The sequence below is a fragment of the Bos grunniens genome, chromosome 10, assembly GCF_055505025.1.
Source record: "Bos grunniens cultivar Pamir isolate PY7600 chromosome 10, Bosgru_T2T1.0, whole genome shotgun sequence".
In the NCBI taxonomy this organism is placed as follows: Eukaryota; Metazoa; Chordata; class Mammalia; order Artiodactyla; family Bovidae; genus Bos; species Bos grunniens.
In genome coordinates, this window is record NC_141174.1 from 6195833 (window position 1) to 6208211 (window position 12379).

Sequence of the window (12379 nt, forward strand, 5' to 3'; positions counted from 1 at the left end):
GAAAGAATTCCCTTCTATTTTTCGACTTGAAAAGGTGAAGACTAAAAAGCATGTTTAAAATGTGCCCCCAAAGTGAATGTGCTAAGTCACTCAGTTGTGTCTGAATCTTTGTGACTCCATAGATTATAGCCCACCAGACTCCTCTGTCCATGGGATTCTCCAGGCAAGAATACTGGAGTGGATTGCCATTCCCTTCTCCAGGGGATCTTCCCGACCCAGGGATCAAAACCCAGTCTCCCCCATTGCAGGCAGACTCTTTACCATCTGTGCCACCAGGGAAGCCCCAAAATATGGTTTGCAAAATTCACAAGGGACAGAGCCAGCATTAGAACCTGAGACTCTCTTCAAATGTAAAACTTTTTTCATTAATATTCTGGGTTCCTGGCACTGTTTTCAATCATGTATAAAATTGCTTTGCCGTTCGGTCTTATGTCTTCTTCTGTCCTGGCTGGCCTGGGTAGCCTCAGGAGGGATTGTGCGTTATCTACATTGACCACTCCGGTCTTACTCCATGCCTGGCCCATGGTAAGTGGTAAAAACCATCTCCTGAATGTATGGAAAAGCTTTCTTCATCATTGGATATAAACCTTCTGCCTCTACAAAAACAATACCTCCTCCATGAGTACCATCCCATGCACACAAAGGAATAGCCCCTCATTACAGTGTGTGTTTATCTATGTAGAGCTTCCCTGGGCTCCCCTGGGGGCTCAGTGGTAAGCAACCTGCCTACAAATTCAGGAGACATGTGTTCAATCCTGGGTCGGGAAAATCCCCTGGAGGAGGAAATGGCAACCCTCTCTAGTATTCTCGCCTGGAGAATCCCATGGACAGAGGAGCCTGGTGGGGTGCAGTCCACGGGGAAGCAAAGAGTCAGTCACAACTTATTGACTGAAAATGCTCTGCACAAGCCTTATTGTGCAAAACCAAAGTCTGAAAAAGGCATCATCTATTCCAGTAATGACTGTGTTTTTGCAAAAGGTTAACTTGGATGGCTAATGTATAAAGCCAGACAAAAAGAAACAACCTTACTTCAGGGAATTCTGTTCCCCACCCCCAAAAGATCCCCAGTGGAATCCATTTGTGATAAATTCAGTTTCCAACAACAAGCCAAGCTGTCAGGGAAGGAAAGTTTGGCCTTTGCGCCCAACTCACCCTGATCAGAATACTTACATTAAAATAGAGCAAACTCACCCATGGAAATGATGCACCATTAAACGAAGGGATGGAGTAATGGAGAGGAACACCAGGCACTTTATTGGTGAGTGATATCTCAGAGAACTCTCAAAAAGCAAAAGCTCCGGGAGGGCAGGGCACTCTGACCTGGCTGTGTGCATGCACACTCAGTCACTAAGTCGTGTCCAACTCCTTGTCATCCCTTGGACTGTAGCCCATGAAGCTCCTGTGTACTTGGGATTCTCCAGGCCAGAATTCCAGAGTGGGTTACCATTTCCTACTCCAGGGGATCTTCCTGACTCAGGAATAGAACCGGTGTCTCCTGCATCTCTGGCATCGGCAGGCAGATCCTTTACCACCATGCCACCTAGGAAGCCCTCTGTCTTGGTTATCTTCCTATTTGCATAAAACTTAGAACTATCCTAGCACCTGACAGTCCTGCAGTGATAAATGTTATCAATTTGACTAATGCCTCTTCATGGGAATATAACACTGAATTATTAGTAAGGTATTTTCACACCCATTAATCTTATTTGACCCCACAACAACCCTGTTGAACTCTGCAGAGAGGAAATTAAGTCTCCAGAAGATGAAGTAATTTGTCCAAGGTCATCACTGTAGAAAGGAGTGTGCTGACATGAGAACACAGATTTTCTTTCTATTAATACATCTCTTCTTTCTTCCAAAACAACCTCCCTATTTCTCATTCCCCATCACAGTACAAGTCCCAAAACACAAAGCGGACATCATAAAATTACCCCTGGGCTAATAGGCAAACATATATCTAGCATGATGGGGGAGAGGCAGTGAAAGGCTCTTTTTAAATCTAAATATTTACACGATTGCAAGATTTTTTTTAAGAGTTTTAATTTTTTTTTTTTTTAATCCACCTCTGATCATTTTGGTTGAGTTTGTAGAGAAGGAAGTTTCTGAACTGTATCAGAGAGTTCAACATCTAGGTAATTAAACGTAATCTTCATGATTCTGTACAAAGTCAAATGGTTTAAGGGAGGAGTCTGTGCAACCTGAGGTAGCCTTCAACTTCCTTCTGGCTCCTGTTACCCAATGAGAAGCCAGGTGGGTGAGGCTTTCTGGGACCAACTCACAGAAGAGGAAGTTGTGGAGAAGAAATGAAATCCTCTATATGAGCACTGGAAAACATAACAGAGGAGGGGGAGAAATGATTGGGAAGAATGTGTTTTAAAATCAGTGCCATAAACACTGCTTTGACTCCACTTAGAAGAGGTACCTTAGAATATTCAAATTCATAGTGTCAGAAAGTACATTAGTAAATGACACGGGCCTGGGTGGGGGGGTGGAGTTAGTGTTGAATGGCCACAGAGATTCAGGTTAGGAAAGTGAAAAATCACGGAGATGGATGATGGTGAGGGCTGCACAACAGAGAGACTGCGGCTAGTGCCACTCAACTGTAGAGTGAAGGATGGTTAAAGTAGCACGCTTTGTATTACGTGACGTTCACCACCATACAAAACCCTTAAAAAAAGAAAGAAATCAATATCATGCTTCAGGGTCTAAACAGAGTTTTCTGGAACTTCCATAGCAAATGCTTGTCCATCTACCCCCTGACCTTCACCATCTCTTAACCTAATGCCCGTGAGGAATATTAAAAGCCCGTGCATCATCTCCGTCTTCAAACCACGCGAGTCCAAGCTCTGGAGCCAAGTGGAAGGGAGGACTCACACAGGTTATCCTGACACTGGACTTTCATGAAAGTGACGCGCTCGGGCAGCTGAAGCTTGAGAGTGACACCAGCACGTGGGCCTATTTTGGGACCGATGTGAGTCTGAAGTTTTCCATTCAGCCCTATGACCTCTGTTGACTCCAATGGGCCGTGTATTTGTGAACCAATTTTAGGAGCCGCTGTTCTGTCGCTCCCCGTGGAAGGAGGGGTAGGTGTTCTGAGATCTAATAGCCCTGATGAACCTGGAGACCTGATATTTTTCGGTGGGTTTAAATCGGAAAGCCCTCGGGTCCTTAAAAGGTTCAGTTGGAAGATCCTTTTATCTGTGTCTTGAAAGCTCTAATAAAGAGAACTGAAATACAGCACGTGACCTGTGAATTGAGCAGAAACAGAGGAACTTTTGCCAAGGTTCTCACTCATTCCCTTAAAAGCAACCTGGGAAGAAAGTGAGAAAAACTGCCCAGTTCTAATGAGCGCTGAACGGATAAGAGCATCCCAGACTGATTTTGTAAATGCCTTAAAAAAAAAAAAAAATGGCTGAGGTTTTCAGCCACTAAACTGTTGGAAAAACAACGTGTGCCCTTATTAAGTATCTGCAGAATAATTGACAGGTATTTGAGAAACACGGCTGTGTCCATTTGACCTCCCAAATTATACAGGAATATTTTTGGTGACCTTCCCTTATGACAGGTCCATGAAAATGACACAGCTTTGTTCAGACGACACATGGCGCTGCACTCTTCTGCAGAAACAACCCCCCACCCCCATTAAATTAAGTTAGAGGTGGTATTTGAAAAATAAATAAATATCGGAGTTACAACTCACTGCAAATGGTACAGGAGGCCAGTAAGTGGGGAGCCTGCAAGAGAAGGACTTCTTTTAGAAAGATGTTTTACAGGACTTTTTCTGCATCATTAACTCCTCTGGAATCCTGAATATAACATGATGAATTTCCCAAAAAAGTAGCTACTGTTTAATTTTGAATCACTTCAAAGAGCCACAGTAGAAAGAATCAAAGTAAACCAAAAAGACCAGGAGATGCGAAATTCGCCAAGGGGAAAGGGAAAAAAAAAAAAAAAAAAACCAAGAAGGTTCTAACAGATTTGACCATGTACTGAAAATACCACTGATTATTTTACTAATACAGTGTTTTACTGTTCCGTGCGACTGAAATAAGTTTCTGTATTCATCAGAACACAGGATATTTTTATTACAATATTTGTGTCAGAGTCTTTTAAAAAGAAACATATTTCAAACCTTGAAAAGAATCTCTGTCTTAAAACGGCCCTTGACGTGTACCTGTGTATGTTTCACTAAAACAGATATTTAAATGGAAGTCATGTTGATGAAAGGAGTAAAAAGATACTGATAACCTTACTCTGATCCCCAACATACAGTTTTGAAAAAAAAAAAAGAATAATTTTTAAAAAAGCAAAGCAATTTGGAGGGTGGGGAAAAGTAATAAAGTTGGGATATTATAATAGTTGTTTAACTTTAAAAATAATAATGATAATAATAATTGGTCTTTAAAAATGTCTTTGGTATAAAACCTGCCCAGGGGAAAAGAAAGAAAGCCTCCTAAAAATTCTATATTCCCAAATACCAAAAGATCAAAAACCATCTGGAAAATGTCGGATAATGGTATCCACCCACCTAAGAAAGTCAGTAAACTTTGTCTTCAATTACTGTTGAGGATAATCAGCTCAAATGGAAATTTTGATTTGAAAATGCTCAGAAGACAAAGCTGGATTAGAAACCAGATTTTAAAAGTCTCCTTGAAAGACCATCTGTTTACAGACACCCTTCTCACACCCCACACCTCGCCCTTGATTTGGACCATAAGTTCACAGCAGAAGCACCGCTGAATTTAAAGACATACACGCACTGCTACTATGAAGCCTAGTTCCCACATATATGTTCTGAGCTTGTCTCAAGTTTCCCTTGTTATGTAAGCACTCCGGGGCAATAAAACTTCACTTACATCCAGCAGTTTGTGAGTCTCTAAACATTAGTCTACCTAACTGTACAATTCTTTTATTGGCAATGGACAGCACTGGTGTTTTATTTACATTGATCACATTGTCGATGCTATATGGAATAACCATTTAGTAGCCTATTAGCCTGTAACATTTTTATTACTGTTGTTAAATATCATTACCCATACTGAACTGTGCAACAGAAAAATCAAGTCGGAAAATCTAAAAACTGAGAACTACAGAGCTGTTACTCACCACCCCCCACCCCTGCCCCAACACACCCATGTAATCTGTAGATTCCGATGAGAAGAAAGGAAAACAATGAGTTTTCACTTTTCACAGATAGAGGTCACTAATGGCCTGGATTTGAATCGCTGTGGCAGAAACCACAAAGTTATTAAAGTAATCTAGTGAAAAATGAACTTGAATAGAAATTAAAAATACTGAAAGACAGTTATCCAGAAAGGTCTGACCTGAATGGACATGAAATCACATCACCTTGACCTTTGTTGCATCCTCTAAGCAGAGCAAAACCAAAAGAGAGCCGCCAGGCACCCTTGCTGTTTTTTAACTTCAGACACTGGGGACCGTGGAAGTGGCAATTCTTCCTTGCAGAGCATAAAGCTGAAGAGTCAGGAAGAGGAGATGTTCACACGGGGTCTCTACAGAATAAGGCTTCTGCACTTCTACATGCTTAAGCCTTTCTTGAAACCAAGCTTCAGACTTGGAAGATATAAAGTTGCTTTCGGGAGATGTGTCTAAATCCCAAATCAAACTCTCCAGCAGGCCAGAATATAAATGTAATGGTATCAAAGGAGGTTCAAATTAGATCCAGGCGGTCAAAGGCAAACCCGGATAAGATCATAGTATCTGAAACCCGGCATACAGGAACAGCGATGCCTGTTTGGGGGAACCTGAGGCAGCCCAGCAGGGTATCATTTGGAAATCTACTTTCTGGTGTTAAAAGCGTCCCCAGGAATTTCTAAAACTGCAATGAAGCTACTGAAGTATTAAGACACAGGCATCTTAAACCAACCAACCAACAAACAAAAACCAGCATTTCTTCCATGCTAGGTTTGTTAATAGGTCTGCTACAGTGCAGATAGCTCAATTCTTTTTCCAATTTCTTGTGCCTACTGCCATAAGACATGGAGTGATGCTTGAAAATGCATTTTCCAACCTCCTCCAGTCACAGACACTTGCAATTCAGCATGACAATATCGTGTTGCATGGTCACTCATGTGATTATTAATAATCCATAAATGGTTTAACCCTCTCCTGCACTTCTGATGTGGGGCTTCTGATGAGGGGAGGCAGAAAACTTGTACTGGGGGACTAGTGACATTATAGGCGAATAAGCAACTTTTCATGGCATGCCTGAAAGACTCTTCAGTCAAAGACTGATTCTCATCTAATATGGTGGCCTGTCAATCTTACGCATCTGGCATGTTGCTCAGTGATTAAAAAAAAAAAAAAAATAGCCCAGGGCTAACACTTCAGATACTAACCTAAAATTGTACATTTCATACTGATTCATACTGCAAGGACCAAATACATCCCCAGACACATGCCAACCTGCATTCTATCTATCTCAAAATGTTTGGGGGTGGGGGGGTCATCTTTTAGCTGGAGATGTAATAAGGTCATACAGCTGAAGTCCATAGACAATATCGGCGGGAGAAAGAAGGTCGCCATCATATTAGCTTTTGGCTGGGAGAAGTTAGGCATAATAAATTTATCAAGAATCCTGTGAGCCAGTGGACTAGCCCCAAAGCTCCCTGACCCTGGGTGTTTAAAGAGTCTCCCAGCTGAGGGGGGAGCAAGAGCTCCCATTTAGAAAAGGCTTTGCATACCAAATGCAGCATGTAAAGAAATCTAATCAGCACCTTGCACTTCTGCGAGAGCATTTACACGGATTTGTGCCTTGTACTTGATTAGCTTACTGGAAGCTTTACAAGAGATTCCCTCCACTAAAATTAATCAAGAGCTCTCGGAGACTGTTTTCCATTTACAAGAGAAGGCAGGAGGAGTTTTCCAGGTGAATAAATAAGGATCATAATAAAGATGATGGAACAACAAACGCCGAGATGCTTGGAAACTGGAAACTCGACTAGGGGAAAAGGGACGTCGGGGAGTTGGGTCTGGACCCTTTTTGCTCTCAGGGTGAGACGCAGGAGCTGTTTGACCGGCATAAGAGAGGTTGCAGCTCAGGAAACGTGAGTCCGCTTCCCGCGGCTCGGAGCACACACGCGACCACTCACTACCCTCCACGCCACTGTGCATCAGGCCACCGAGGAAAATCGGCCTCTCTGCAACGCCACTCACCCTCCACACACACTCACACACCCGGGCGGACGATCACTGCATATCCACACCAACAACGGCTAACATGGTTCCTCTCACCTTTCTGCAATCAAAATGAGCCTTCCAAAGTTCCTATTTTATGACGCCAGAAGGTGAATGGAAGGAGGGAGGCAGGGCTCCGGGTATGCGAAAGGGTGAAAAATACATGTTCCCTTTGCTTCGTATTGTCGCACCTCGCCCCCTCCCTGCCAAGTAGCTTTCTGGCATCAGCTCAACCGGGCAAGCGAATGAGGATGGGCTCGTACCGTTTTTAAAAGATACTAAATTGGGGTGAGAGAGTAGGAGGGTGAAGATGGGACTGAGTGAAATCTACGCAGCATTTCCCTGGACTGGAGAATACTAAAAGCCATTGAAGAAAGATTGTAAATGTCCTCCGGGCTCCAAAATGAGGCACCATCTGGGGCCAAGGGCTCCCACCCGTCCTCAGGGGAGGCTGGCCTCCCAGCCCAGCTGCCCACCCGGCGCGAAGAAGCGCCAGAGATCTCGCCCACGTTCCAGGAGACCTCCCCGCGCTGGGTGCCCACTCTCGGGGATCTAGAACTTCGCCTGGATCTGACTTTCCGCGGATCGGGCGAGCGTCTGAAAAAGCGCTGAGGGAGGGAGCGGGAGCCCCGCGGACCTGCCGGGAAGGAGAGGGTCGGGGGGTAAGCGTTACCTGCGAAGGTTTTGGAGGTCTCCTGGCGGCCCCGGTAGGAATTCCGCTCGGCGCCGCGTCCTTCCCCAAATCCAAACTTTTGCTCCGTCCTCCAGGTGGCGACGGCGGCGGCGGCGACGGCGGCGGCTGCCGGAGCCCGGCCCTGTCGCCCGCAGCGTCGGGGCGCGGGGGTGCGGAGGCCGGACCCTCGGAGCGACACGCGTCTCCCCGCAGCCGGCGGGCGCCCGGGCGCCCGGCTCGCCTGGCTCGCTCTCGCCTTCCTCCCCTACGGAGCCGCGGCATCGTCTCCCCGCGGCCGCCTCCGCCACCTCCGCCTCCAGGGCTCGGGCATGCCACTTTCCTCTGGGCTCCGGCCGCCGCGGCCCCCGCCTCTTCTCCCCGCCTGCCTCCCCCTCTCCACCTCCGCCGAGCCCACGCGCCCCGCAAGCAGGCGGGGGAGCGGGGCACCGCGGCGGAGAGCGGCCCCGCAGCGCCCGGGGCTCCTCGGAGACGGAGGAGCCCGGGGGAGGGTGGCCGGAGAGCCGAGCGGGCGGGCGGGCGCGCCTCCGACGCCGGGGAGCCGAACGCGCAGAGCCGGGCGCGGGGCGCAGCGCGGGGCGCGCGGGGCGCTGAGTCCGGCGGCGGCTCCGACCCGACTGCCGCCTGGGCGCAGCCCGGCCGGGCTAATGTAGGCGCCGCGGCGCCCACCCCCAGCCCTCCGGACACCCCCAGGAGGTGTTTACTGGAAGGAATTCGCGGGATCGCCTCCGCCGCTGCCGCGCTCCTCCTCTGCCTCGGTCCCCGGCGCTCTGGCGCGCTCCCCTCCTCGAGTCCTCTTTCTCTCCCTACCTCCCTCCCTCCCCTCCGCCCTCCCTCTCGGAGTCCCTCCCACATTTCTGGTTTAAAGAATGCTCGGGAGGCGCGGCTGCAACCCCAAGCTTTCCAAGAGGCAAAGTCAGCCGCGGCCGTTAACCCTGTCCTCCCTGGAGCGCGTGGCACGGCGAGCGCCGGGGCCAACCCCGCGGGTGCCGCCCGGACGGCGCCCTCCCTCCCGACTCACTTTCTTCCCTGCACCCTCCTACCCCAGCTCTGAAGGATGTGGCCACCGTCGGAACGGCCGAAAGTTGATTCCCCCCCACTCCCCGCCTTGCCCGCCCGGCGTGGTCCTTCTAAAACCAGCTGATCTAGGATTTAGACGCTGAGGAATGATCGAAACGGGAGATTAGAGGGTAAAAAAATACATCTTTCAACCAAGATGGCGTAATTTCAAATGCAGGCAACCTTGGTGAGTTGCCCCCTACCCCACCCCTAGTTCCCTGATCCCGGATCTTCTTAAATAATTTAACCGGAAAATAATCCAAAGTTTAATATAATTAATTCAAACACCCCCATTTTCTCGTTACACCCTGGCCGCTGGAAAGAGCTCGTTCATTTGCCCCCACAGATGACAAGAAACAACCACTTTCAGACACATGGTTTAGGGAACAGGTTTGACAACGGGGCGGGGGGCGGGGGGAGCTTGATTTGCACACAGGCTCAGTTTCCACTCGGCGATCTCTTTGCAAAGGTTAAAGAGGAATGTAAGAAAACCAGGTCCACGTCTCTCTTGGAAAAAGGGGGAAGGGAAGCTTTTGCTTCTCTCCTCTCACTTCATTAAGGTTCCTCCTGCCTCCAGTAAGTTGCTGTCATGTTTTAACAAGTCTGGAGAGAGGCTCAAGCTGAACAGAAGAGGGAGAACGAGTTCGCGCCAAGCGCCGGGCTGCGCCGAGACGCGCCGTCGGTGGGGCCGGGCGGGAAGCAGCCCGCGAGCTAGAAGGCGGCCCAGGAACAGCTCCCGAGGGACCCGCTCGGCTATCGCGGCAGAAGAGTTAGGCAGGGGCGGTGACCACCGCCAACCCGGGTTTGATTTCCCCGTCCTCAGTTCGGAGTCTGAGTCACTTGGCACCACTTTCCTAATTGTTTTTATTTCCTTCGCATCCCTGTTGTGTCTACCGCCTTCACGTTTGGTGAGCGCCTCCATCGAGTTAAGCAGACTTGGAGGAAGGCCCAATGTGCCTCGCAAGCACAAGCCGCGCCGAGATCCACCCAGACGCATGCTCGAGACGCACGCTGGCACTCGCGCTTACACACACACACACACACGCACACACGACCCCAGGTCGTGCCCGTGGGCCGCTGCTCCCGCGTTGCCTTCTGAGAAGGTGGCCCCGTAAAATGCGTTTGCCTTACAGATGACAAAGCCGCTTTCCTCCCCCAAACTCAGTGTGTGATTCATACACAGCCTGGGTTGGGGGTTGGCTGGGGGAGTTAAGTGAACCAAGGCTGACAGTGAGTGCCATCTTGCTGGGAGGTGCCAGCATCAAAGCCCCAGGGACCACAGCAGCGGTGGCCTCCTCCTCCACCCGCCGCCGCCGCCGGCCGGAGCCTCAGGCGCTCCAGGAGTTTACCGGACATCAAGTGTGGGTTCAGCCCGTCCCAGGCACCCTCTCCGGATACTTCCTTTCCTTGGTTATTGTCCCGACCTCAACCCACAACCTTGATCTTGGGCCTGATTACAAATGAGAAGTGACCGCGCCGGCGCTGAAAGCGCGGGGACAAGCCCGAGACCGGTCGGCGTGGCGGAGGAGGCATCTTTCCAGCCTGGGGCGCGGTGGCGGCTGGCAAGGCTCCACTCGCGAGCTCCTCGCTGTCCGATTCGCCTCTCAACCCAGTGCTGGGAGGCGTTAACCGCTCCCCTCCCCGCGCCCCGCGCAGCCGGAGTCGGGAACACAATCCCAGTTCAGCCCGGTGGGCTGCTCCCGCCTTCGCCGTCCCCACTGGCGCGCCTAGAAGACGCGCTGGAGGGAACTCAGTGCCAGACCGCTGAAGTCCAGCACGGCTGGAGAAAAGACTTGCTTAGGTGTGTGTGGGGGTGGCGTGGGGGAGTAACTTATGGCCCAACTCGAAGGAAAAGGAACCAGCGCCCTCCGCATCTTGTTAGCCACTCAAGGATCCCCGGTTGCGGGCAGGGGGCAAGCTGGTGGTTTTAGATGCAACGGCTTGATGGTAACGCTGGTGACAGTACCAGCAGACGGAGCGTGCGCAGGGGTGGGGGCCTAAGGGAGCGTTGCTCTCTCAGAAGTTAACGTTCATCCTGGCGAAATGAGAGGTTGTATTCAGGCAAGGTTAGTGGATCTAGAAACCCCAATTTAGGATCGATGCTCCGGGGGGACTAGCTCACTTGCGTCTTGACCCAGAGCTCAGTTATAAAACTCCTTAGAGGAGGGAGGTTCGACCTGCAGCTAGATTTCTCTTCTCTGAAATCGGGGGATAGTTAAGCAGTCTGTTCTTTCGGCGGATGAAAGATAAAGCTTAAAGCATCCTATCCCAAAGATCACCCCCAGCGGATTAAATAATAATAATAACAATCCCCCTTAAGAGACCGCGTGGTGTTGGCAGAGCGGCAGCCAGGTCGGTTCTGGCAAAGTCCACCTGGCACCTCAGCCCCTTTACCTGGCGGCCGCAGCTCCTCGCACTGCGCTCATCCGAATCCGACAGGGTCGGGGAGGTGGGAAGGGAAGGAGCTGGCTCCACAGCAGCGGGGCTCCCGGGGCATGGTATTATTTTAGGGGTCGCCGCCAAGGTCCCTCCTGCCCATCGTTGAGAACTGCCAACCCGATCCCCGGGCTGGGTGGACGCGGCGGCGGGCGCGGAGCTGACGCGTCTCGGCTTCTGGACGCGCGGGACCGCAGGCCAAAGACCATCCCCCCGGGGCAGGGACCGCGCGGCCGCTGGAATGCTCTCCCGGCTCCCCGGTTCCTCCGCGGTAGGACTGGAAGATGCCACCCTCGCAAGCGACGGCGAAGGGTTTCGAACGTACAACTAACTCGTAGGTACCCAGCCTGAGACTGAGAGCTGCCTTCCCCCTCCGCCGCCTGTCCCTCCTCCCGGGGAGGGAGCTAACTTAACCCTGTGCACGCCCTGCTCTCCTCCCTGGAGAAGCTGTGATCCACGAGCAAACCGCAGGCGGCGGCTCCCGGGCAGCGAGCTTTGTTCACGTGCGTTTCCAGTGGGTGTGTTCCTGTCTGGGGGCACTCGCGTGGCAGAACGCCAGTGGCAGGCTTCCAGCGCCCGTCTCCGGCATGGGAAGGAGCCCTAGCGTTTCATCCGGACCAGACCCAGCCCTCCCTCGGAATCTAATTTTTTTTTTTTTTTTTTTTTTTGCCAACAGTTACTAGATTTATTGGAGTTGCCAGCGAAGTTGGGTTTTATTCCCCCCCCCTTTTTTTTCCTGCCCCCTCCCCTCTCCTACTCGGGACCCCCGGATTATTTCCTTTCCTAGACCGTGCTTTGAAGTTGTGGAACTCTCTGCTCCTTCTGACTCTGGCTTTTTAACTGGCGTGTGCGAGACGAATTGTAGAAGGCTTGTACCCACTCACGCCAAATTGAAACGAAGCCGCAAGGGTCTCCCAGTCACCCAGTGTCTGCAGCAGCCCAGAGACCACAACATATTCAAATAAGATTAAGAGATTGGAAGGTGGGGGCGAGGGG

The 12379-nt window shown here is 50.4% G+C and overlaps 1 protein-coding gene across 1 annotated transcript in view; it reads right to left on the minus strand.

Annotated features, from left to right (window-relative positions):
* Positions 1-11738, minus strand: part of FLRT2 (fibronectin leucine rich transmembrane protein 2) — a 107642-nt gene extending 95904 nt beyond the window's left edge. The window contains exon 1 of the mRNA XM_086318901.1: positions 11342-11738. The gene's annotated coding sequence lies outside the window, so the exon portion shown is untranslated. The remainder of the gene's footprint in view (positions 1-11341) is intronic.
* Between the last annotated feature and the right edge of the window lie 641 nt (positions 11739-12379).